The 26,751-nt window shown below is 41.4% G+C and overlaps 1 long non-coding RNA gene across 3 annotated transcripts; it reads right to left on the reverse strand.

Annotated features, from left to right (window-relative positions):
* Positions 1 to 236: 236 nt before the first annotated feature.
* On the reverse strand, positions 237 to 26,477 carry LOC129211395 (uncharacterized). 3 transcript variants are annotated; one of them, XR_008578831.1, is made up of 4 exons: positions 26,314 to 26,477; positions 8,142 to 8,387; positions 6,114 to 6,261; positions 243 to 2,198 (listed from the first exon to the last, which is right to left on the reverse strand). It is a non-coding gene; the product is annotated as an uncharacterized LOC129211395 (long non-coding RNA). The 3 variants fall into 3 exon arrangements; XR_008578833.1 differs by lacking the exons at positions 8,142 to 8,387; positions 26,314 to 26,477 and adding an exon at positions 6,388 to 6,590 and having other exon boundaries at positions 237 to 2,198; XR_008578832.1 differs by lacking the exon at positions 8,142 to 8,387.
* Positions 26,478 to 26,751: the final 274 nt, after the last annotated feature.

The following is a 26,751-nucleotide window of genomic DNA, read 5'->3' on the forward strand; positions in this document are numbered from 1 at the left end:
TCGAGTATGTTCTCATGGGCAGGAAAGAAAAGGCTTTGAGGAACCAAGAAAACAAAATTTGATTATAAACCTTACAGAAATAGATAAAAGACATTAAAAATCATTTGTATATCCACTGACCTAAATAAAAGCCAATTAAAATAAAGAAATAAATACAATGTTTTGCTTTCTAACAGCTTTTAAATTTATTTGAAGCTGGGTTTTGTTTATTTTTGTTAAAACAAACCCTTAACAGACCGGAATACTTCGAACTGAAGTGATCTAAACAAGACAAATAGAAAGCATAAGGGAATGACACAGCAGCTCATTAGGAACGGTTCACAGAACAATCTTATCAGTGAAAAAAATTTCCCCCTACTTTTTTAGCAAGCATCCATTTAATAGGAAAATTAATTCAGAATGTTGACTAAATTAAGCCTGGAGACTTTCAGCAGGGATATAACAAACTTCCTGGGTGTTTGATTTTTCAATTTATGCCCCAGACGCGTCTGCAAAGAACATAACTTTGATTCCCATTAAAAACATACTCTTGTAATTATTTTCCTGGTACAATCTGTGTGCACCCAGGGTGGCTCCCCCCGCCACGTGCCGGTACCTTCCGTGGATGCCGCAGCGGCACGGCCGCTGGCGAGGCTGCAGGGCACACTGATGTCCGTCAGAGCCCACATCGAGTCCCGTGGGCGTTGGATCCAGCGTTACGCATTGCTAAATCGAGCGGCATCGTGTATAACAACAGCGTTCGGTCCCCCCCCAAGCCAGCCGCAACCCGGGCACACAGCTCTCCCCTGGGCCGCTGCTGTGGGCTCGCGGTGGACAAGGAAACTGGTGAGCATCTCCAGGGAAAACGGGGATCTGAGAATTAACGTCTTTACTGCTATTTCCACCGTTTTCTACCAGGAAGGGGTTGATTGTTTTTGTTTACTTGGAATAAAATGTGGAGTTTTGCACTATGCCATTTTTGGACACTGAAGCATTTTTTAATAATCTACCATCTAATTTGTTTGGAACTGAAATACCTGCACCCTCTTTAAATTGAAAACGGAAACCTTTCATTTTCTTTTTTCCTGGGCTTTTGTGGTAAGCGATGGGAAAGCCTCCAAAGGGTTTGTAACTTTGGCTTTTCATTTAGATAAGCTGGCCGTGGCCAGAGAGGTTATTGAAGCTTATCCCCACCATCGCAATGTCTCGGCTCTGCGGGCCAGGGCTGGGACTCCTCGTAAAGGAGAGCTTTTCTTGCAGAGTGTCAGCAAGTCTAGATCTTGTGTCTGTCGGGGCATGGGAAGTAAGGGGAAATTATCTGCTATGTCAGAACCTTCAAACGTGCCGTAATTTCACAACCATTAACCGGTTCCTCCAGAGCATTAATTGCAACAGATATCGAGGCATTTTGTGTATCGCTACCCCACAAAACGATGAGGAAATCCAAGCGGGCTTCACAGAGTTCAAGCCTGTAAATACTAGTTACATATATTTGAACCTGCGGCTAAAAATCCTTTACTTAAAAATATAACAAGATTTTGCTTTGGTTTTATCTGCACGGAAAGGGAACAACCACAGGGCAACTGGGTTAATCCGCTTGTTTTACACACAAGCTATAAAAACCAGAACAGAGTCCATCAAAGTGGCTTTGCATCAGTTACTCGTTTTCCATTGAGTTTGAAGTTGCTCCACGTGGTGTCTGATCTTGCACGCTGAGTATAGCCAGGAAGGGCTGCGAACATTCGAAGTCCATTGACTCCATGGGAGGCTGACACCGCTCAACGACCCAGGTGAGCTGGCCGTAAAAGCACTTTTTTCAGCTGGGAGTTTGTCTTGGTCAAACCAGATGCCTTCTCCTGCACCCCTGCCAGCAGCTCTCACCGGACAAGGAGCATTTCTTTATGTTAGAAACTGCCCACCACCTTGGTCCCATCATTTCAGGAGAGGCAAGCGTGGGCACGGCTTCTCTTCAAACCATTTTGAGACCTCATCGTTGAAACGCTGTTTTCCATTGATAAACCCATTGGTAACTGCTGGTTTCAGAGCTGCACGAAGCTGTCAGATTCCTGCAAAAGTAATCTGAGGGTTTCAGCTAAGGTCCATGGGACAGACGTTCCTGTCGTGGACACGAGTCCTCCTTGGCAGCGTGACGGAGGTGGTGGTGAAGGGACCTGTTAGACGCTGCTCTGTGACCGCTGTGCAATGGTGATGGTACCAATCTGTAAGAAGCAAATTCTACTATTATACTGTAAAACTACTATAAGTATCAAAGCAATAATGCTTACAATTGAAAAGTTTCCTGTTCCTAGCTGCTGTGGAAGATATTGGTAAATAACTTTTACATAACCAGTGTTCAGTGTTGATTGGATGTGCTCACAGTGAAGTCCAGCAGACTATTCCACGAAATTCAGCAGGAACGGATCTCTGAATCCAAACCCTGCCATAAATTAGGTACCTACGTACCCCTGTAAGGGGCCCTATTGCACCTGCTTGTGCAACACTGACGTACTGGGTCTGAAAATGGACAAACGGACTGAATGATCGAGAATTATCTCCCAATTAAGCAATCTGGGCTGAATCTCTAGTAGTACCCTTGACGCTCATCGAGGGGCGTTCGAGGCGTGCATTAGCCCTGCCCTAGTTGCACTGGAAGGGAACGTCACTGCCCAGGCAGACACCTGCAGCAGCCTGGCTTGACAAGCTCTTAAAATGACTGCGCACCGTTTTCAGATGCTCTGGTACATTTTAAAATTCTCTTTCAGTTCTTTGGCATGCTTTAACATGGCAGAGGATGTAGCAGAGTTCCAAGCTGTGATTCAGAATCATTAAAAGATTCAAAAAGAAGAATCAACTTACTTATTTAAAGCTTTCAATCTGTCTTTTTTTAGATACGGCCAATAAATAAACACTGCCTCGAGAAATATGGCACAACGAGGCTGGCATTTTGACATTGAGATGCACAAAGGCACATTATATTCTTCTCTCGCAATAGTTATTAATCCCATTTTAATCCAAAATTGCTTTGACAATAATATTTACCCAACCTCTTTCCTTTAGTGAAAGCTGCTACAATTAACAAACATAGCAGAATTTGATCCAGAATTAATTAAAGAAAAAGCAATAGAAAGCAGTATAATTCAATCACTGCACTTTATGACAATCTATAAAGGAGTCGAAATCTGTGGCTGTATCTGTATTAGCATTAAAAAGAAGAGTGATACACTTATTACACTGATTTTCTATTTAACACTTACTTCAGGAACTTACCCAGCTCTTAAATACATGCCATATGTCTGGTTTCACAGCAAGTTATGCAAGGGAAATGCTTCATTTGGGTGTCTGATATAAATGATCATGCTAGTAACTTTTGTTACAGGCCAGTATTCAACCCCAGTTTGCAAGGACAGAGCAAGTTATAACAAAGGGATAAAAGTTAAGAAGAAAAATAAAAAAAATCCAGTTTCTCCTTTCTACATAGCTGGCTCAGGGATGTGCTGTTGTTGGCAACCTCTGTTACACCTCCCTTTTCTAGGGTATGAAATGTGGTCCAGCTCCTTCTCAGGAACACATGGAGGGCAACGGGCTCAAATTATAGAGAAGAAAGGTGTGACAACTTTCTGTGCAGGATTTTCATTAGGAGGTTATAAACCTCTTTAAAGAAATAACATCATTACCCGTTGCTCTCCTCCCACCCCCAGCTGTGCTCAGTAGCGGATAAGAGTTCAAGACTTTTTTTTCCATTACCAGAGGAATTTGTTGTTGCTGCATGTGTTGATAAACTAACATGGTATCTAATAATTTTAACTAAGTCATTTTGATGGTGATTATATCTGTTTCTTAATTGTTAGTCTTCAGGTATGTCCTACTCCTTTCTGGATCTGTGTGACCAGACACCCAAACTTTCCAGAAGAAATGCGTTTGAGTGACATTGCAGATAAATGGTACGGGAGCACAGCACAGCATCCGACAGGATCCCAACGACACCTATCTGCAGTTAGAACAGCTCAAACCTGTTAAAAGTGCTCAAGGCAAGACAAGTACGGCAGGGTTTGGCCAGCTGAGGAGGACTACCTGCCTAATGAAAAGATATTTAGCAATATCCATTTCCTGCGGCATGCATACCATAGGCCTAAACGGTCCCATCCCTGTTCCGGGTATCACCAGATTTCCAATTTCTTTGGAAATGTCAGGTTCAAAAAAAACTTAAACAGACATAGCAAAACTTTGTTCCAGTCACAAAAGTAGCCACAAACCCCAGGAATTTAACTGGATATTTGCATGGATGAGCCCAATTAAACTGCAATGAATCACTAAAAGCATAAGCGCCTTTTCAGTTTATTTTTGCCCAGCCCATCATGACACTTATCAAATCACAGCTCTGAATGAGAAGGAGAACACATGTCATTAGTTCACAGTATGGCCTTTGGGGCAGTCATGACTTCTCTACTTATAGTTTTACCCATCAAAAAATGCACAGAATAATTCTTAGCCACAAGTCACTGTGGAGTTTGTACTTGCAAAGCAGAGCAGATACATGTTTATGTGGTATATCTCTAATCACTGGATTAACTGAGGGCACCTAATCAACTGTAGAAGAGGAGTATCAATTCAGCGAGGGAGAATCCAGCTGTGTCCATTCAGGAATCATTTTAAATAAAAATTGCACAGATTTTAGTTAAAGAGCCATTAACAGCACTCCAGAGCTGAGATGGAAACCGGCTCCGTTTCATTTCCAGGCATACCGTCTTCAATGAACAGTGTGAACTGGGAAAATAGCAAGTATTAAGGAACAATCCAAGCACCTGCCACATGAACAGTTCATCAAAAATCAATTATTCTATAACCACTGATTAATATAATCTAGTTTAACTTTTGTGATATTTTCGGCCACTCTAATAACTCAGTAACTATTGAGAAGAAACGTGAGAAAATAGTTACCTACAAGTATATAGCCAAAAAATTGTCTAAAGAATTGAAATTGAGAACTCTGGTAAATAAGCAGCTTTCTGGACAACTGGAACTTCAGTTTTACAGCCCTGATGCATAGTATGATGTGAAAATATATTAATCCTTGCTAGAGTGGAAAACTTTCTCTTTGTTTGAATGGCAATTTTTTGTTACCTTGCATTTCCACCCCTGGTTCCCCTATGTCCCTTCGTTCCAAATAATGCACGAAATCTGCCTTCTTGTAACGCTCAAATCCATTACCAAATATGCTTCACTAAGCCAAATTCAATGCTCAAAGGTGGAAGGTAAAAATAAATATGCAGTCCCCTAGTTAGAAAGAAACCGGTGAGGCATACACTAAACACATAATAAATCCCACAGCTGTTTGACAAGCTGGAAGAAAGTAAGTTAATGTTGTGTAAAAGGTACACGTTTGTTCCTGGATTATCATCAGTCTTATGGATCATGGTGCAAAGATTATGGAGAATAAATAGGTGTAATCTGGGGAGGTGTTTTGGTTTTGTTCACTGTCTTTCTCGTAGCATGGTTTATAGTGCTCCTTGCAATTTGGCTAGTTATTGGTGGGCAGCTGGTGCATCTAGATGCAGCTCGCCACTCATGTAGGTAAAGCAACGTGATTCATGATTGCAGACAGGGTATTACCATTTCCTTCAAAAACATGGAAATTCTGAGCAATTGGAGGAAATTTCTTAAATGCAATTTGATTTTTCTATTTGCATGTAAAAATACCTACTGGTGAAGCCCTTAAAAAAAAAAATTATTTAGAAATGTTTAACACAGATCATGCTGATTTCTGTAGCCATTTTGTTAGAAATTCATTATTATTATTATTATTATTATTATTATATTATTAAAGGAATACCTTTTTTTAATTTATGGGGGTTTATTGCTAATTTCTCACTTTAGGAAATCATAGGTTTTCTGGAAGTGCCTCCAGCTGAGGGCTTGTTCTGTTTTGCAATACAGTTTGGCGAGATCTTTGGCTTCAAACCAAACTAGACGTACCAACATTTACACAAATGTTATGCATTACCATTAAACCAGTGAAAAACCTGTCCCTGCTCCTGCTCTTTGTCGTTCCCTGGAAGATGGGTACGTTTCTCAGTAGACCTTTCAGCTCATAAAGATGGAAGAGGAGACGGGGGGCACAATGAATAAGTACTCACTGCTGCTTTTGTTGTATGTCTGGTTGCACCTCCAAGCAGGTTGGGGATGAGACTTCTGCACTTGCAGTTGTGTGGGAGAAACTTGCTTCATTTTACCATGTTGGGGTTCATTCTGCGAACGCAGCCAGCGGAGGAGGCAGGAAGCTTTCTGGGGAAACAAAGTGTCCGACAAAAGTGATAATTAAAAGAAATCTCCCCCTAAAATCTTTTTTGTATAAGTACAGATTCTAGTGGATCAGTTATGAATACATTATCTTAACTCGTTATTGCTGACCTTTTCCTAAGTCTCTAGTGGTTTGCTGCTTTGCTCCGATGCTTTCTGAGTTATATAAAGTCATCAATAGTTCATGGAAATAACTCCAGTAGCCACATCGAATAAACACGTAGAATTCCTGCTAAAGAAATGGCCTTCACATGAGAGTGAGTTTGCAAGAAAAGACTATTTGTCCCAAAAAAGATACAAGGTACAAGGGCAATCCACCTCCCTTCTCATCCAGCGGGGCTTAATTCTTACTATTCAGCTCTATTACAACTGCTCTTATGGACTACGAACTCATGGTGCAGCCTGTTATCTGGGGACTAAGCCCTCATCAACAAGAACGTTAGCTTAAGGAGTGTGTCCCTAGCTGGAAAGCGTGGCAGGATAAGAACTAAGTGGTGACACTGACACTGAACGTGGAAAAATTGAATAAAACACAGAGAATAGAACGTGTAAAATATCTTCAGGGTATTTACAGCCTACAAGGAATTGCAGTACTGGAGCCCTGTAAAATCCATCTCCAACAACATCACTACTAGAGTCAAAGCCAGGAAGAGATTTCCATTTCTAAAGACAAAAATAAGGCTTAAAGTATAGAAAGGGCTTTATTTTGATTCATACCTATTTTATTATAGACATAACTGCAAAAAACTTGAGATAACTAAAAATAGTCTTTAATTAACATGAGGACAATGGTGAATTTACAGCATGATGAATGATGATGTGAACACAGCTCCATGCTCAAGTGCAGAGGTGACAACATAACCATAATTATGAGAGCACTCCCAGTGTATCAGTACCTTGAAAGGATTTTTAAGGTTGGACATTTTCCAAAGTAACCTGCCATCATTCTGAAGCTAGTAAAATTGAATTTGTCTTCAAGAATTAATGTAGAGGCAAATTCTCAATAGTACAGACAACATTTATTTCTCCTTTCTCCTCCCAACTTACCCATGCTTTTTCACTTTAGTATTGTTATTGTTGTATATTAAAATTGGAGAACTTTTTGGGCCAGACTTCCATTTTAATTAAAATGTGGTGGCAACAGCTGTTTGTCATTGAGCTGGAGTTCATTTGGTGAAAGAGAATCAGCGTGTTCTACATAGCAGGAACAAACTACATTTAAATATGACTCATTCCTGGTATATTGACTTTGCGCGCTGCACTGTAAGTACCCAGACACTCAGGTTATGACTGACAACATAAAACACCGAGACTATGTGACAACCGAGTATGGTAGGCATGACTCATGTCTTTGAGCATCTGTCTTGGACAACGGATGCAGTGCCAAGGAACAGTTTACGAAGCCAGGATAGTAATGGGCTATGATGAGGTCTTTGCAATTTGGGATAAGGCAGCGTGGTGGGTTTTGTAGAGCAAGGCAAGAGAGTGTTACACAGGGAGCTTTCACAGCATGCAAGACCTCTTCAGTGCAAGCACTAAATTGCCCTCAATTTGGTCATCTGTTCCCAAATGAACCTCCTTGGTAAAAGCCAAGGACTGCAGCTGGAGGCAGAGTGATCTGCAGCATCTGCGTGACCCAGAAATAATGCTACAGAAAACCACTGACTTTCCACCATAATCCCAACCACGCTAAAAGAGGTTGACCCCAAGCCGGAGGATCCTGTTACACTAATATGTGCAAGGAATGCACTCAGTGAACCCATATTCAGATAAAAGGAGGAAGCACGTTGTTTGTGGTGGTCATGCAGTGGTTTCTCTGAGTGCATAGAGAACCTCAGGACTTTCACCCATGCCAATGCTCATACCTCAGTACCCTAAAGAAGCAGAACTGGTGCCAGCAGATCAGGATAAGGGTCTTCTCTTCCAGTAATTTAGGATCTGACGGAAGAATTAATTGCTTTGTCGATGGTGTCAAAGTCAGGGGTTGGTCTCCTTGGTGGCATGGAGTAGCTCAGTGGCTCATAAGAAACTGAAAAAATTATGTTCCTTCTGTAGGCATCCAGATCTTGAAGATCGTTCCATCAAGTGTTCCCAGAGACATTGGTCACAGCCTGGTAGTTACAGAGAAGGAACATGGAAGGTTGAGAGAGGTTGTAGATGCCCCAGCCCTGGAAGTGTTCAAGGCCAGGTTGGATGGGGCTTTGGGCAAGCTGGGCTAGTGGAGGGTGTCCCTGCCCATGGCAGGGGGTGGGACTGGATGGGCTGGGAGGTCCCTTCCAACCCAAACCATTCTATGATTTCATGTCACTTGCAATGTGACACTTTGTACTGAAAATTGGCATATGGATAAGCACTTGGGGGAGAAATTGTAGCTTCAAAACATCACAGGTCAGGTCAGTCTACACTGATTTCTTTCTTTTAAAAATGTTTAGCACTTCTGAACAACTTTCCACCATGAAGTTCCAGTTGCATCTGAAAGGTGGCCAGCCCTGCTCCCTCCTTCCTTCAGGAAGGGTGGACTTAAGATAGGACAGATGGAGTGACTTGCCAAACACTGCACAGCAGCGTCAGCAGTTAACGTACAAACAGTAAAGGTTCCCTGCTAAATGAGTGAACAAATAGCTAATAGTACGCAATGTGCGCTTTTAATCTTCAATTCCGTTTGAAGTAATTACATTCTGACAATATGCGGGTGTAGTAACCTAGTTTTCACAGGAAGCTAGGGAGAAAACACATCCACAAAAGGATTAAAGCTTCCCTGAGACTAATTCCTGGCTTTTCCTCCATGTTCAAAACCACATTTCTCTGTGCTCAGCTAAATCACAACAATTACATTTTATTCTTTGACATATTTTTCTGTTTTTATTTTCTAGTGCAAGTCATTATTCTTAACCCACTCATTTAAAAATTCTCATGTCTGGTTCACATCATAAGTAGATAACGGAAGGTTACCTGTTCATGCCATCATTTACCATTTATTCCTATTGTAATGATATGTCCCCTTGTCTATTTTTTGCATGATGGTCAGTCACTGGAAAAAACAAGCTGCAAATGCGAGATAGACTGACATAAGAGGGAAAAAAAAAATTCTTCTCCATTTCTTTTAATTAAACGTCACACAAATTAGAGGCAGAGCTCTAGCTACTGCACCTCATGGACCAAGTCAGGCAGTTAAGCCTTTGCCTGCAATCCCGAAGTTCCAAAGATATATATAAATTTAAACAAAATATAATGATGTTTCAGCCAACAGGAATCAGTAGCCTTTATAGGGGGGAAAAAAAGGCTTTTATTTCTACTGCCTTCCCCCTTGGCCTTTGAAGCCAACATTCCCCTGTATTACTCCTCTGGAGAATGACTGAACTGTGAAAATAGTTATTATTTTTTTCCTAGCTTTCTCCTGCTCCCTCTTTTTGAAAATGGCCTCTCTTAAAACAAAGCCTTTCAGCAAAATCTCAAAGGAAGAGGCGGGGAGGAGGCTGGTTTTAAATCTTTTGTGAAAGATAGAGATTTTGAAGTATTGATTTTTGATATTTTTGTCCTTCTTCCCAGGCTTTTTGTCACAATATCAAACAGAATGGCTGTCCCTTTTGCTCCTGTTAACTGTAGTCTGGCCAAATTTCTGTCATCTTCTAAAAGCTGAAGAGTGAGAAGGGAAGATCAAAATAAAAAGTTACCCCAGAACCTTGTGTCCTGAATTTGTAAATAATGTTATACATAGCCAACTCTTACTGAGAGTTGCAAGAGTTAATTTAAGAGCATTCATAACAGATTACAGTATGGAGAATTACTTCGATTTGTTAAGCACTTGTTAAATTCATCAGAAAACACCAACTCTAGCAATATTTTCTTCCAAGGGGTATTTCACGAAGGGAAAATTTCCAAAACAAAATTAATTTTGAAATATTTTCACTGAATGGGCCTGCAATCCTCTTTTTTTTTTTTTCTTTTTCCCTCCAGCTTTCCTTTCTATTTATTTCTTGTCTCGCATGAATATAAACCTATTTGGGTGGACACCAGAGTCCAGCAGCAAACATCAGAAGCAGAATATAAGCGGCTGGACACGTGCCGTTCCTGCCATAGCCCTTCCGTGGCTCCGGGTGTGGGAGGGAAGGGCCAGGTGTGCTCTCAGTAACCACCAAAAGGCGCTTTCCCATGAGAAACGTCTTACAAAGGCGGTGAACACTCAAGTTAATTATCGTACAGTTGAATGAGGAAAGCTCTTCTTCAAAGGGCTCTGCTCTTTACTAGACCGTCTTTTACAAACAGCCTAAAAGGGTGAAATTGCTGTTGTCCTACACTAACTTACAGAAAGCTAAAGGCTGTTTTCTGACTAAGAGAAAAAACAAAATTTTACATTTGTCTGATTAAGCGTTAACAGAAAGCATTCAGACCTGAATGCAAGCCGCCTTAGTCACTATTTGGTTCTATATGTGCATTTTTAAAGCCAGTTTGGATGAATAATAATGATAATGAACTTAAAATTTAACACCTTTCTTATGAACAATGGAAATCACCTTATAAAGGAAAGACATTTCTAATTTATGACCAGGAAACTGAGAAGCAAACCATTTCTCATAGTTCCCTCCAAGCAGGCTGGAGAGCGGTGACACTGCCCACGGCAGCTGAAAGCATACAGCTGGGGGTGTCCCTAAACTCATTCTACGTCCCACGGGCTGTTAGCCTATTGGGTTTGTTTCACAGCATAAACATTTTCTGAAACAATTCAAAATCTGTGCAACTACCTGCAAATTATAATGACCCTGAAGCCAATCAAACATGCACCCATCTTTCCCAAAGCCAGCCCTCGGGCAGGAAAGCCTACGCATCTCTGCTCTGTCCCTTTTACACTCGCAGTAAAACCCAGAAGGTGAAGACACAATGGAGATTGCAAAAACCTCAACAGCCTGCAACTTTTCATTTTATGTGCTGTAAACTTCCACCATTGCCTTTCTACTTCAGCAATTTAGTTTTGCTTGTAAAGGCTCTCTGTTGCTTCCAAGACCAAATACAGAATGAAAAACCCCCACCAGAATATGGGCACAGGAGCTGCAGTACGTCCATCTGGCTGCAAGCACCACAAGCTGCCGCGCAGCAGTTCATCAAAGGGATGCTGCTGTATGGTCAGCAATTGCTTCAAAAGCTGGCAGGACGCACACAAATACCTTGAATCTATCTGAATTCGCACAAACGAGGGTAGCTGGTATAAAACACGAGGTCGATGAAAGTAATGCAGGACAGAACTTCAGAGTGGAGTCGTGATTTCACCATGGAAATAGCTGAGAGCTGAGCTGATGATGTTCTTCAAAGTGCAGTGCCCAGAGGATGCATTACTCCCCCGAATGAAGCACCAATTTGGAAACCCACACAGCCTGGAGAAGAGCAAAGCAATTCTAGAAACTCAGTTTAAATAAGCTAAAATCTCTCCTATGTATAGTGCCAATTTCTACTTATATCTTCCTGTTTTGCACAAAAGCAAATAAGAGCAAAATCTGGCCCCAAAACTACCAACAGTGCTTTGAATACTAATTGAGGCTTTTAAAATATCCGAGTATATATAAAAACACAGCTCGGATGTGAAAAACAACCAGAATTGGCTTTAATACGTCTGCACGCTCTTTTCTAGACCTCCACCAGGCAGACCACAGGTCCTCCATACGGCCAACGCTCCATCACCAGAGGAATAACTCAACGTTACCGGTGCCGGCGCTGGGTCTCACGCTGGCTGTGCTCTCTTGCACAGCTTGTGGCACGGAGCGTGGTGTCCTCGATCCAGAACCTGCTCAGAGTCTCCCTGGGATGCAGGACCTGGCTCCAGGAGAAGTTTGGCAATTTAGTTTTTTGCCACATCATGGCACAGGTTTTTTTGAGTGTTTACAGGATGACTAACATAGCCAAAATATTCAGTGACATATTTTCAGAGTTGGAGTCACCAAACGGAAAAGCCAATGACCAGCAAGTTGGCGCAATGCAGACAGTACGATCAGCACACATCTCTGCCAGCTTCAACTCGTTGTGCCGCGTTGGTTTGGCAACGCTGCCTGCTGCAGCGAGACTAAGTGATAACGGCTGTAGTTCCACGTCAGACCAAAACGACACCAGAACCCCTACAGCATGGCGTAAAATATTTAATATCAACTATGGTAAGATAATTTGCCTTAGGGATAGAATAGGAATACACACCTTGAGCGTCATTAAGTGTGCCCTCTGAGAACATACGCTACAGGGAAGTTTAGGTAGGAGGTAAATAGCCCAACCAGCCAGAGGAACACTACAAGCGGCGTGACCATCCCGACTGGTGGAACTGATGGCATCTCGAACAGGCTCAGAGTTGTTTGATCACTCGTTTATTGAAAGCAATCTTACTCCTGGAGACCTAGTCAATCCCACAGTTTGTTTTACAGCAGGTATATAGTTTTTGCGTTCCATGTGTAGCACACAAAAGCCAACAAAGAACACAGGATCACAGTAAAATATTTTCTGTAGCCAAAATAAATAAAGTGCCGTTCACCACAAAATGGTTTAAAATTCTAACAGAAATCTGATGGACAAGCCTTGGTTTTCAGAGGTGACTGCTTCAAAGGAAAAGTTTGTTTTACAGACTTCCTATTTTTTTTATTATGTGCAGGTCTTATCCCTTAGCACTTTGTATCAGCAGTTCTTTTAATTAAGCTTCCCAAAAGCTCATTTCAGGATTCTCATTTGATTCAATTCTCTCACTGAAAGAGTGCCAGCTCACACTTTTAAAAAATTTATGAGCACCTCTTTGAGATTTGTACACTGGGCACAAGCTGTGCTACCTTAGGACTGTGCAGTCTTAACACAGATACTTACAAAAATTCATTCGCTTCTTACAGCAACTAAAATTTGCAGGAATTTTATTAAACAGGGTAGTAACCTGCACGGCAATTAACCAGCAATTAATTACTTTAAAATATATTTGCTTGATGACTTGAGAATGGGATGACTACTTATTTTGAATTTTAAGCGAAGAACAATGCTTTGAAGTAGCGCAAGGCAGCTTCAGCAAACCCCTTCGAATAGCTCCTGTGACACCCAGTTCCTCAATACTGGTGTTACTGGGCACGTGGCCGATTCCTCTACTCATGGTAAAAATCAATTTTACCAATTTTATTGCAGTGATGCTCAGGATCATGAGTGCCGGATAGCAGTTGTCACATGTAGCGTGCTGTACAAATAAAATATAACCTCTGCATCACTGATTTTGCAATCTAAATTACAGGATTTATGTTTGCAGACAGACTTTCATAGATGGAATTAGCCTTTTATATCTTATTTTGTATCAGTGGTTTTGCACATTTTATTATTGTTTATGAATGAAAAAGCATTGACTTTAACATTACGATAAATTTTAGCGGACCATTTGAAAGCTCTGAGAAGCGTGCGTGATGTACATAAAACAAATATGTCGTATATCTTACTATTAGAGCTCTCCTCTCCCTACTTATTTTGCATTTAATTTTCTTCAGTGAATCAAATGGGGCCGGAATACTCAATCTCTGGAAGTAAGCACATGTCCTTTCTATCAAGTAAAATACATGCTTTTAGACAAACTTGTTCTCTCTAGAATAGTTCCTCCACGGGCAAAAACCCCACATGGAAAGTCATGTTATCAAATAATTCGCATGGATATGAGAGTCTTCCTTTCAGCTTTTCTATCTATTTCTATACTATCTCAAACTATTTCAAAGTAACTTTAGAAATACACTGTGGCTTTTTAAAATGATGAGTTAGACACCAATATTTCTATTTAGATTCTGAATTTATGTCTATTTTATTAACTCCAAGCATTTAAACTTCCACGCCCTCACCTTGTATCCCCTGGTTAAATAATACAAAAAAGGATTTTTCAAAGGGTTTAAAAAATATTTGAGGGAAACAGGAAAGACGGTCTACCAGATGTGTATATTGTTTTTTTACACGAAATTTTCACTCCATAGCTTCCTATGATCAAAATAACATAACCGCAGTGGCATCTTCCAGATTGCAGAGAGAACACATTACTCCAACATATTTCCAGTATCACGTTATAAAGACTTATAAAATATCTGCATTTATATTGGAAATTAGAAAACTGCTGTTGAAAACTAGGGAGAAAAAAAACCTGGGATGGAAGTAATTATACCTATGCAAAATTAAGGTTAAATTCTAAACCAGTTACACTTACTCCACTATTTATAAATGCAGATGTACGTCTCAGGATTTTGTGCGTAATATAAGGCATGCTTAAAACTTGGCCCTCAAATTACAAGGTTTTTCTGTTTTTCTGTGGGGCAGTGCAGGGAATAAAGACATTTTCTCTTCATCTGAGCTGCAAAAGGGCTCTGTACATTAATGGCTCTTCACTCTCTGCTCCGAGCGTGGGGTTAAAGCAGCTCTGCTTTTTTATGTCTAAGTGCATTTTCACAACAGCGTGTTTGTGATACCCTTCGCTCCCTCTCAGCTTCCCCGGTAAAAGCTCTCCCTTTCCTTCATTACTTCAGAATACGTGACCCTATTTTATTCTTGTTTCTCAGCCAGGTGTTCTTTTGGCAGGGGCTGCCTAACATTTCTCGTGGTATTCTCAGGCTCTACTCCTGTTTGAAGTCAAGGGAAGCCTTGAGCCGTGAAGACCAGGTTTATGAAGTTTTTATCAGCTAACATAAATCCAGTGATGAAGCCTGTACTTGCCACATTTTCAGACCTGTCTGACAGTGAATTTGAATTTTTGAAGGCCTTTTTTTTTTTTTTTTAAAGGTATCCAAATATTCAAAGACAGCACAACAGTCAGCTGCAGCTCTGCATTTTGGGTGCTTTAAACTAAGCTCCGTTTATGACTGATATCTGCACTTCTGGTGCTTGCTTATGGCCAGCTCTCCACCTCCTCTGCCTTCCCATCCCACGTGTACTTTGAGGAACAAGTCACCATTACTTTTGGTCTTTTTGAAGCCCCACTGCTGTGATTTCTAGCACATGCACCACTGTGCAATAGCGTCATTCCTGTCTTGGTGTTACAATTTTTTTTTTAAGTTACTATTTTGAATTCAATTGTACAGCTCTGATTGCAAAAACCACCACCAACCGGAGCGAAGGGCGGAAATCAAGAGTGCGCTTGTTGCAAATGTAACACGTAGATGGAAAAATAAAAACAAGCGTCTCTGGATCCTTTCTTCCTCCTCCCCTCCAACACAGTAGATTTCATTTGGGCCGTGCTGTAAAGCCCTGGAAGAGCAGAAGGATTTTCACTGACCTCTGGAGCCCGCGCATCCTCTGGCTCTGCCGGGCGGGCGCAGGGGAGCCGTAAATTCTCTCTTCAGGCCGCTTGGCAGAACTAATCTCTTTTAATCTGCTCTCTTTATGGCATCTCTTTGGTCTGACAAAACTCCGATTTATCGACTGTCAGGAAAGACCACGAGGCCTATATCTTTCTTCAGTGGCGTTGAGCGGCGAGAGAGTGACTTTAAAGGAAGCGTTTTGCTCGCTTAAGCCTGATAGAGTTACATCAATACTTAGTTATTCTAAAGCAATAAAAAATTTACATGTACTTGAGAAATTTTTGAAAAATTAGGGCTCTCTTCATCCTTCAATTGATATTCACCTTCCTATAAGCAGACGAGAGAACGGCATGGAAGAGAACAGTCGGAAGCACATACTCGTCATAGTGAGGTCATCGCGCGTTTGCCCCCCAGCACCGGCGAGCCCCTGCAGACCTGAGGACAGCGCTGCCCTGCCTCTATTGCTTTGGTTTCTAACTGATTGGTTTAGCACCCCCTGCTATTTTCAGGGTGAAAAAAAAGAGACATCATCTCAGGGCTTTGTGACAGTTTAACTGATTAGTCCCACGGCTCTGACTTTATTGATTCCCTCCCCAGCCTGATGTCTTGGAAAGAAGTGTATGCGTTTCGTGAAGCAGTTAGATTTAGAGATCGAAAAGAGAAGAGGGACTTGAAGATTCATAGGATAAAAATAATTACCTTCGATTCTGAAAATCTATTTCTTTTTTTACCCAATCTGGCAAGACTACAAAGTAATTAGTTAAGGAAAATACTATTTAGACAAGATTAGTACTTAAATGTCTTCAATAGGATATTCATTGGCATAATATTGTGAAGGGCAATAGTTAAATATTAACTGTTTAGGCACAAACAGATCAGAAAAATCACAACAGCTATCCTGACTTTACAGGTCAAAACTAAGTTTCAACTGGACGAAGCGATTCATCCAAGGTCACCCAGATAGTCTGCAGCAGGAGCACAAACTGAGCACCAATATTTTACATATCGATTCAGTGCTTTAACCACCAGCTCATCGCTCCTCTCTTAATTCCCTGAACCTATTCTATCAGCACCATCGCAGGACAGAAGTTGGAATTTAAATGCGGTTACATACCACATTTACCATCTCACCCCAAAGGATTTAATGGAATTAATCTGAATAAAGTTATTCACATGCATATATTTGCAGAAGCAGTCCCTGAGTGAGAAAGATAAAACACGTACCCTGCGAGGGGAGAAATGTTTGGACCACTCTTTTCTGCTATGTGTATATGTTGCATCCATAAATTGTAAACATAAGGTAAAAGTACTGCAAAGCCTCGATGGAGCTTGGAGTCGAAAACGATCTGTTTTGGTCTGCTGGTTTGAAAATGGTTTTCTTGATGAAACTCATGAGCGCTGGAGACTGAGACACAGATGGATGAGCTGAGCATATGATAAACCTGCTGCATGAGTTTGTAGTTAATTGCCCATCATCTTTTTTGTCTCACCATAAAAAATTTCACGCCCACCTTGCACAGTAAAGGTAACCTGAGTGTCATAAACCATTTGTCTCCTGTGCTTTCTTTGCTGCATTACCCGATCGGTCTTGTTAGAGTGCTGTTGAGACAAGACAAATTTGCTAAGCCTTTTTACAGATGAAGCACACTGCATCTTTTATCAAATGATCTCCATTCTCTAATGAGAAGAAACACCTTCCAGAGTCATTTGCATACTAATATCTTTATTTCTAAAACAATAAGCAGGCTGTAAGTCACAGAGCCATTAGTCAGAATAGAGCGATTTCATTTGCATGAGCAAAGTGCAGAGAAAACACGTGCCCTTACCAGGACGTGGAGGGTACCCCGTGCTCAGCAGAAAGAGGGGCCGAGGGGTCCAAATACAGAAACCATTAAATGGGTGAGGAGTCCATTAGAGATGCACCACTGTCCTCCCCTGCCTTCACAGCTCCTGTTGGGAAAACAGCTCCTACCTCCTGCAGCAAACAGGGTGCAAGGCTGGTAGTTAAGGCACAGGACGAGAGGGCTTCAAAACAGGAGCTGATACTGCAGATACCATCGGTGCTTCTCAGATGTGTTTATCGCTGGCTACCTTTCTGTCTCTCTTTTTTTTTATTATTACTTGGGGACAAGATATTGCAGAAACAGGTCATTTCAGGGCAGTACAGTAGTCCTACTCTGAGCAATAAGAAAGACAAAAGACTGCCTAACCACCACACTTCAAAATCTGTTTTCAAAAACCTACTTTTTTATTTGGATGCCACAATACGGAAAGGCTGCTGTTCCCTGCAACATCTTGAAGTCAAACAGTGGCAGTCTGTACTGGGGGGTTGAGTCCCCTGCCTTCCATCCTGGAGCACCTCTGCTCTGGAGACCTCAGGCTGAGAGAGTTGGGGTTGTTCAGCCTGGAGAAGAGAAGGCTGCGGGGAGACCTTAGAGCCCCTTCCAGTCCCTGCAGGGGCTCCAGGAAAGCTGGAGAGGGGCTGGTGCCAAGGGCAGGGAGTGCCAGGCCAAGGGGAATGGCCTGAAGCTGCAGGAGGGGAGATGGAGATGGGATGTGAGGCAGAAATCCTTCCCTGTGAGGGTGCTGAGGCCCTGGCACAGGGTGCCCAGAGAAGCTGTGGCTGCCCCTGGCTCCCTGGCAGGGTTCAAGGCCAGGTTGGATGGGGCTTTGGGCAAGCTGGGCTAGTGGAGGGTGTCCCTGCCCATGGCAGGGGTGGCACTGGGTGGGCTGGGAGGTCCCTGCCCACCCAAACCAGGCTGAGGTTCTGTGATCTTATTTTCAGCATCAGCTTACTGGCTGTTATTTCCTTGGGGTCTCATTGGCCATTTTCCTTGTGGTCATTACAGAAGCTTGGGAAGAGATTTCTACAAGGAACCATTCTATGTTTCTATGAGTGTGGTGGGTATCATCCATTAAACAAGGGGAAAAGAAAAAAAAAAATCTTCCTTGCACTGAGTCACTTCAAAGAAAATTGAAACCTTTTCTTGACCCTACTGGTGTTTCTTAACTAGCCATCTAGAAACAGCCAAAACATTTAGTGATATCTGAGCCTCCCCAGAAAACAGATTTCTTCAGCAATCAGATACTTTGAAAATGAATGAGCAAAGTCAGCCTAATGGGCAGTTAAAGGAATTAGCCCCAATTTTCCTGGTGTGCTTTACAGTTCATAGCCCTGATTTATAGAACCTAAATCTTTGGCAAATAGTTTTTCCCTGTTCCTCTCATGGCACCGATTCACTTACCCTTTCCACAGCTCCCCTTCCAGTACCAGCAGAAAGGAGAGGAGCTGCCAACACAGTGCTCATTGAAAGGCTTCTGGAAACAAGGAGGGATCTACTGAACACCTAAATTTAGAGTTTGCTGAATATAAGCAGTAATGTCTCATAGAAGAGGAACAAACTCTTCCAACAGTCACCGTGTAGCCTACACTGAGGCATTAACAACAGCACTGATAATTGAAGTGGGACCTAAATTTATTAATGTCAGAGGATGACTATTTTAAGCACTTGAGAAGTGATGAAATGACTAAAAGTAGTCCTCTATTGAAATAAGGTCTAGCCTTGAAATAACCTTGTTGTTATTAGGAAACATTGCTTTCTTACAGGCTCTCGTGGAAGTGCGTTGCAGATGAAGAGTTTTCCCCAAAGAAAGAGGAGCCGTTCCATCCACATTATATACATTTTCTTCCAACTGTGTTAAAACAAACATTAAATGGAAGGTGTTTTTTTCCCATATCTTTCAAAAGGCTGCCACCATATGGGGGATTTGTTTTATACAAGGCTCAGTTTGGGTTTTTGCAACCAGATCTTACTGTAGCATCAGCTCAGTCTCTGAAAGGAGACGGCACTCCAGGTCAGCCAAGGAGCTCCGGTACCTACCACACGAGAACAACGACACAGAAATAGCTCCGCACCATGAAGGCCTTAGGGCTGCAATTACCTCCCCCTTTAAAAGTCTGTACTTACTGCAAAACGTATATTTTATGCATTTGTGTTATAAACAGTTCTGTGTATTTTGAACTGCATCGTTTCAATTCTGCTGCACTGTGGCTACAACTACCAACTGTCCCTCTACGTACTTTAAAGGATTGTTGTCACTGACTTACATTTTCTCATCTTGCCACCTTAAAAAACTTAAACATCCATAGTACTTGTCTACATCGCTTCATGGTAAAGGTCTTTTTTTCTCATGCATCTTTTTAGCAGTGATGTTGCAATTAGCATGAATTATTTTATGGATATCCTTACCGTACTGTCCAGCAACATTTTGAACATGAGGAATTAGAACACTCAGCTTAAAGCTGCACATAGAAATAAGTAGCTTTCTGACTAGTGATGTAGATCACTTCCAAATGGCAGAAAGAGTCTAAGATAAGCCCAGACCAGAGCAGAAATGGGAAACGGACTTTTCAAAAATGTGAAACCATTAAAAAATTTTTCTTCTACGTTCTCATTCACTTCCTGACTTTAGCAGCAACCAGAAGATGGAAAATATGGAAAACAGAAACACTGAGCAGTTACCATGCCACAGTATTTTTTACTTGCCTCGAATTTGAAGGCATATTTTGAACAGAATATTTCATAAGAAAACCTTCTCTACAGAAGTTTCATTCCACTGAATTACAGAAGAGCATTGTGAATAAGGTTTACAAAAGCTCCTGGGCCAAGTTCCGAACACTATGGATACCTGTAACTAAGTTTTTCAGAAAAAAGTACAAAAATCTTACCCACTTTTCTTCTTTTCTTTAGAAGGTATATATACAAAGGTTTGGCTTCTAGATGTTAGGACACACACTTTAAATGGTGGATTTTGGCAAACTGCTATCTTCTTATGCCTATGCCATAGTAGGGATTAAACATACATTACCAAAAAAAGCATTAGAAATAGGAAACGAGACAGCAAATCAGCTTCTTTACACCGACAAAGTTGTAAGAAAAGTCGAATGGTATCATTACCTAAGTGAAACTCTGGGTTAAAACCATCGATAGGCTACAAAAAGCAAGCTATTTCATAGCTGCATAAATACGTCTTTGCTATTCCTACAGGGTTGAGCAGGGAGCAGCACTCTCCCACTCTGCAGAAGTTGTGACCATTTCTAATGGTGTTTTACCATGAAGTCGCACAGTGAAAATCAGCTGTCAGCTCAGTATGAGGTGGGACGTGCTACGGGGTGACATAACTGCAAGATTATATTGCGTGAGTGGCCATCCACTTGCTGCGTGATAAATATCCCATGCACAATTAACTCACCTCCGTGACTCCTACTAAGCATTGTAGGATTTTTTTTCAGAAGCCAGGAACATCAAAGTGGTAGTAATGAAGAAAACGACACGGTTTACTATGCAGACGTTACATTGCACCTGCTTGACACATATAGCTGTGGACATGAAACAGAAAGTAGGTGCTCACCTGCCCAACGGGGTATATGAGGTTGACCCGAATCTGGATGAGTGGCACAGGATTTTCTGTCAGTGGACAAGCAATGAGTGAGCAGTGACAGCTCTTACTCTGCAGCCCCGTGGGAATAAACATAGACCAAAGTAAGACACTGCTTTTTTTTCTGGATTTCTATTGGAATTAAGAATTAAACTAAAGAAAATGAAAAAAGGTGAAATAAGTGAAGCGTGAAGCCTTTCCTTGCATCAGAATTTCTCCACAAGATGTGACACTATTATACACCGGAGCAGCTCTTTTCATAATCCTACGATCACATTGGATTACATCAGCTGAAGAACTAACCCTAAAATTGTACATGAATTTGATAAAAGTAATTCTTCATCTCTCAATGGAACCAACCAAGCCAGAGGCTCTTCCTATCAAGCTACAAATGTTATCTAAAGATCAAGTTCCAATCTAATCTGAGTGTTTGTTCAACAAAATACCATAGCACCTGAACACAAAGATTAAATGTTCAAATAATGCTATTCTTAAACTTCATTCTTGTTGTGGACACATTTTCAAAGGACAAATAGAGGCAGATTACGTGCTTTGCGTGGAATATCAAAGCGATGTCCTCACCACTCTCCCAGTTCACCCCCTAATGCACATGTTCCCTTTGCCTGAACCAGAGATGTAAATAGTCCAGCATCGACTCACTGAAGAACGTGCAACTCTGTAGACTCCACTTCCATTAAAAAAAATTCTGATTTACCCAAGTGTTTATTTTACTGTTTGCATGGCTCAGAGATACCAGCTACCGCACTTGCATGAATTTGAAACGCAGGAAGGGCGATACAGGCACGATGTGAAAACAGAGCTCAGAGGAGGAAAGTTCTGCCCCGGGCACAGATATGCTGTGGAGGAGGGAGGTGGGCAGCGCATGACCGGACTCACTGCACCGGGCAGCGATGCTCTCCAGCGACGCTCTCCAGCGACGCTCTCCAGCTGGAGCGGTGGCCTCCTGAGCACCTGGTGTTCCACCCACACTGGCTGAAGTCAAGAGGAGTCAATGAGGCTGCAATGCTTTCGGGACTGGACGCTGTGCCTGGTATTGCCTGGTATGAATGTAAAGGGCTCGTGCACACAAAGTAATACTGGAATTACGCTGCGTTTAGAGCAAGGCTGAGCACTCGGGTTCCGCACGCTTCCTGATCTCCAGCAGAAACCGGCTTGTCGCTTCCAAATGGGATGTGGAAATGCCACAACCCTTCCTGCGCCCAGATATCAACAGACCATTGCTGAAGCCCAAAACTAGAGATGTCCACCTGAAACAGGTAATTTCCAGGCTTATTTGCCCTTCAGAGCATACATCTCTCTGTGCAGAACAAATATCAGCATCTGGGGCTCCGTGCATCTCTGCTGTTTGCAGAGCGTTGTTTTGTAACAAGAATTGCCAGATTGCATCAAGCCAAAAGTCCAAATAATCCGGTCCCTGGCAGTGACTGGGCACTAATACATTTTCAAAGCAAGACTCCATGAAGTTTTTCAATACAGATACCACCCTGTACAGGGAGGAATTTATGAGGAAGCACAGCCATTGAGAATCAAATTTCCTCTTCTTTACTGTTGTCCCAAAAGAATTACTACAATTTTCAGATAACGATTAGGAAGATGGAGTTTGAACCAGGAACATGTAGAGCTACAGGAATTGGCTTCACAGGTAAGACAAAAAAAAAAAAAAAGTAGGCTCACATCTTCCCTGGATCAATCACAGAGCGACTCAGAATCCAGAGTGAGCACCAGAATAAAAATGATGGCTCAGTCTGAAAGATGAATTTCTTGTGCCATAAATATATGAATGGAAAGTATTCTTTTTGCCCAGATTGCTGTTGGAAATGAGATATTTTTGATCTTACTAGAAATCCCTCTAGCTTAAATATTTTAAACACATATAGGACCAGCTGTTTACCTCATATAGAAATAAGCACGTCCCGTACACTTCAATGGATCTATATTGATCCATACTGCCAGGAATCTGCCCTATAGATTTTAAGTTAGTTTTCCTCTGGCCCAGGGGGTGCTTTAAATTCTTTTATCCTAATAAGCCTTTTTGAAGGGCTTGACTTCTATACCCACCAGCGCCTTCTTCATATGTAACAAAATTGGTATTTCCACACTTGGGGGGGTGGAATTTTTTTTTTTTTTTTAACAACACTTCATGCATTAATAATAGGAACTCAAACAGAACTCCCTAGGATTGCAATCGTTGTATGACTAGCCAGATTTAGCCCCTGGGGTGGAAAGTGACCCCGCTATTGGATTTACAGCTAGAATGACAAGACAGTATTTGAAGGATGGAATAAATCTCAGTGACATCCATGCACAGAAAATAGGAGTACTAATATAGCCAAGGAGGGGGAAAAAAACCTCACAAATTTCAGAGCAAAATAATTACAATTCAACCCAGAAATGTTAATTTCTTATTACAGATGAGGTGTAATTAAATTATAAGTCAAGAAATCACAAAAGCTTGGCCAGGTAGTCTATGTCCATAAGGCTTCCTTCCCTCGCTTTCTGCCTCCCTGCAATTCCTTCGCGTAGAGCTGTACGTTCCTGTTCGTAGCAGGAGAGCTCCCGCTCAGCACGCAAACAGACAGCCCGCTCGGTCCTTTCCAGTGCGAGGCAGGGCTGTCACTGCAGAGCTCAGGGGCTACCCTCTTTATTTTATTTCAATAGCGCCACTGGATTTTACTAACAATGACATTCCGGTCTGAGATTTTATTTGCCTCATAAATTCAAAGAGTCTCCTTTATTAGCTGATATGGAGCTTGTGAGGACTCCTACTCTAGAAGAGCAGAAGTCAATAAAAGTAATAAATTAAACGTACTTGGCCCATGTTTACTTGGTCTGGCTCTACCAGCTCCCTTGAAATCCTGACACCATTGAAACACGCTGCCAATGCCTTCCACTACAGTCAGCGGGGTAAAAAAGGGGGGAGAAAACAGGTAAAAGACCTATTACTCAACCACAAAAAAATGACCTGTGTGTGCACAGCTCCATCCCGAATTCCAGCAGCTCAAAAACAGAACTGCAAAAATATTTTGGCTGCAGAATATCGTGGCGTATGTTGCCTCATACACATGAACGAGGATTTTACCAGGCCATAGACCGTGTCTTTTGTTGCCAAGAAAACTGGAAAGATAAAGAGTGAAAGAAAAAATTACGATACTTAAAATTTTATCATTAGCAACAATAGATGTAAAAAAAAAAAAAAAAAAAAAAAAAAAGTAGTGAACAATTGCTTGTTGTGTTCCCCTTACATGGCCGCAGAACCGGCAAAACATTCTGTACGTTGTCGATTGCTGCAAAGCGACTGGAGCTTAAATGAGGTTTTATCTTCAGTAAGTGTTTATTTCACTCCCCATAAAGTAAAATGCACCACAGTTTAGAAATAATGTATTCACAGCCCCAAGTATTATGGTGAACCCATTATTTTTATTGCTTGCTGTGTAAAGAATATTTCATATTTAGGTAACTGTGGTGTTATGAAATAAGTTAAGTAGGTAGGATGCTGCATAAAAAAAACTAGGTGCAAAATACACATACAATTATGTGCCTAAATAACATAGAAATCCATTGTAACTGCTTGCAGAAGTTTTATAACGGTGAGAATAATTGCTTATCTGCATGTGCAATTACTCCAATTGCATATGCAGTTACATCAATTGTCCAATTACATCAACTGTTTTTCCAATGAGCTAAAAGACAAAAAAAAAAAAAACCCCAACACATTTCTCTTTGCTGTAATAAAAATACAATTTGCATACACAGAAAAAAAGGGTTTTCTGTTTTCTGGGATATTAGTCTACCTTGGGGTTTTGTGCTTTTCTGTTCTTGAAAGAAGTATAAGAATTTCTGTGGTATTAAAAAAGGTTGGAGCTGGTTTATAGCTTGGGACTTCACAGTAATATGTTCTCTTGGGCCATCGTAATTACTGTATGGTATTCTGTTGTCATCAGAGAAATTATTTTATATTTACAATTAAGAAGATATAGTCTTGGGGCACCAGATTTTTTAAAGCATTCTTTTTCTCTATAATGACTTACATCATTAGGAATCACATTTATTTCATTTCTCAGAAATGTGCAAATTAATGAAGAATTATAAATTCCAATCTACAATTATATTTCCAGAATTACCTAACATCTGCGTTTCTAATAGCTCAACAGGTGGTAGGAAATCCCTTAATCTAGTTATCATCAATTTAAGACTTCTGAAATTATTGCCTCTTAAAGTGCAGCAAGAATCAGAAAAATATAAAAGTGGTACTCTGGATTGTTTGAGTGAACGTAGCATTTCCAGGGTTATCAGATCTTATTTCCTCAGTTTAGAAATACAAGTTTTTGCTTATTTGGTTCACTGTTACCGGAAAAAGGCTGTGTGCTTTCCCTGTGCAGCATAACCAGAAATGGAAATTTGGCCATTTGGAGAACTATTGCAGTGAAATATTTACCAGCCCCTCAGCAGATTTGCTCTCTGCATCCTCGTACTTCGGCTGTGCCACAATCCAGCCCCGTCCCTGGCTCCGTCCCCGGCTCCGTCCCCGTGCAGGGCAAGGGACGCCGGCACGCTGCGGTGCCCTCCCGGCCCCTGGAAATCCCTGCATTTGGGGCTAAACCCACAGACGATTTGTGCTGAGCAGGCAGCACGCCACCCAAGCAGATGGAAGCCGGCGTGCTCAGTCGTAGCCAAAACACCGTACGTATGGCACTGGACGTGGCACGGGGCTTCCACGAGGGCTGCTGACACTTCTGTCCGTGTCACGCTCCTGTGTCTGCAGCACTAGAGACGTGACATTCTATCTCTAACCCTATATCAAATTCCAAATGTTAAAAAAAAATGATTTTGTCTGCTTTGGTAGATGAATATTTAACCTGGAGGAACCAGAGTCTGCACTCGCTAGAGCTGAACAGCAACAAAACCAAACCAGCGCCTGCTCTGCCTTGCCCTTCCTCGGAAGCAGATGGAGAAAAAATACTGTATGAGGTAAGAGCTGGGTAAACTACAGTCAGTTAAATTCAAATTGCTGTTGGGTTATGTTGTTCTAACAAGAAAAGACAGGTTCTCTCTGTCATTTACGCCTCTATTTAAGAAAATAAGAAAGGTAGTTTAGCATTGAGGACAGACAATTTTCATAGGCATTTGCACTTTTTAGAAGAATAAACAACATTAAGAAAATGGCATAAAAGCGCTGGATCTGGTTTTGCTTTAAAAGCTGACTCCTGCAAGAATTAGAAAAGCTTATGTAATCTTTACTTAAAGTCCAAAATTAAGCACACAAATACATCTGTCATTGAATAAAATCTGAGAACATTTGACTCACGTTAGTTGTTCATTTTCAACCTCTTTAACAGCGTCTCAGTCCCTGGATCGGGGATCTCCTTTTCCTGGGCACGTACTGCACCGCATCTTTGTTCCCCATCGTCTTTAACGCAATATTACCTTTAATATTTGTTGGCATCTGATGTATTTTTCAACTTCCAGTGATCTTCCAAACCTGGCCGTTATAGAACAGCATGTGCTGGAATTAAACAGAAGGTAACAGAGTGTATAGAGTCGATACCAAAGCTCAGTTATTTCCAGCTCAAAACCGTTCCCTCCTCCCTCACCCAGCAGGTAGGTACGCACGAGCTCTGCCCTAGAGGCATTATTTATTCAAACCGCGAGTTAGACCTTGGGAGAAAAGTTTTCAGCTAGATAAAGCATTTTTCTTTTTTTTTTTTTTTTTTAAAATAACTTTCCTTTCACTGCGAGGTAATTA

This window comes from Grus americana, chromosome 11, assembly GCF_028858705.1.
Source record: "Grus americana isolate bGruAme1 chromosome 11, bGruAme1.mat, whole genome shotgun sequence".
Lineage (NCBI taxonomy): Eukaryota > Metazoa > Chordata > Aves > Gruiformes > Gruidae > Grus > Grus americana.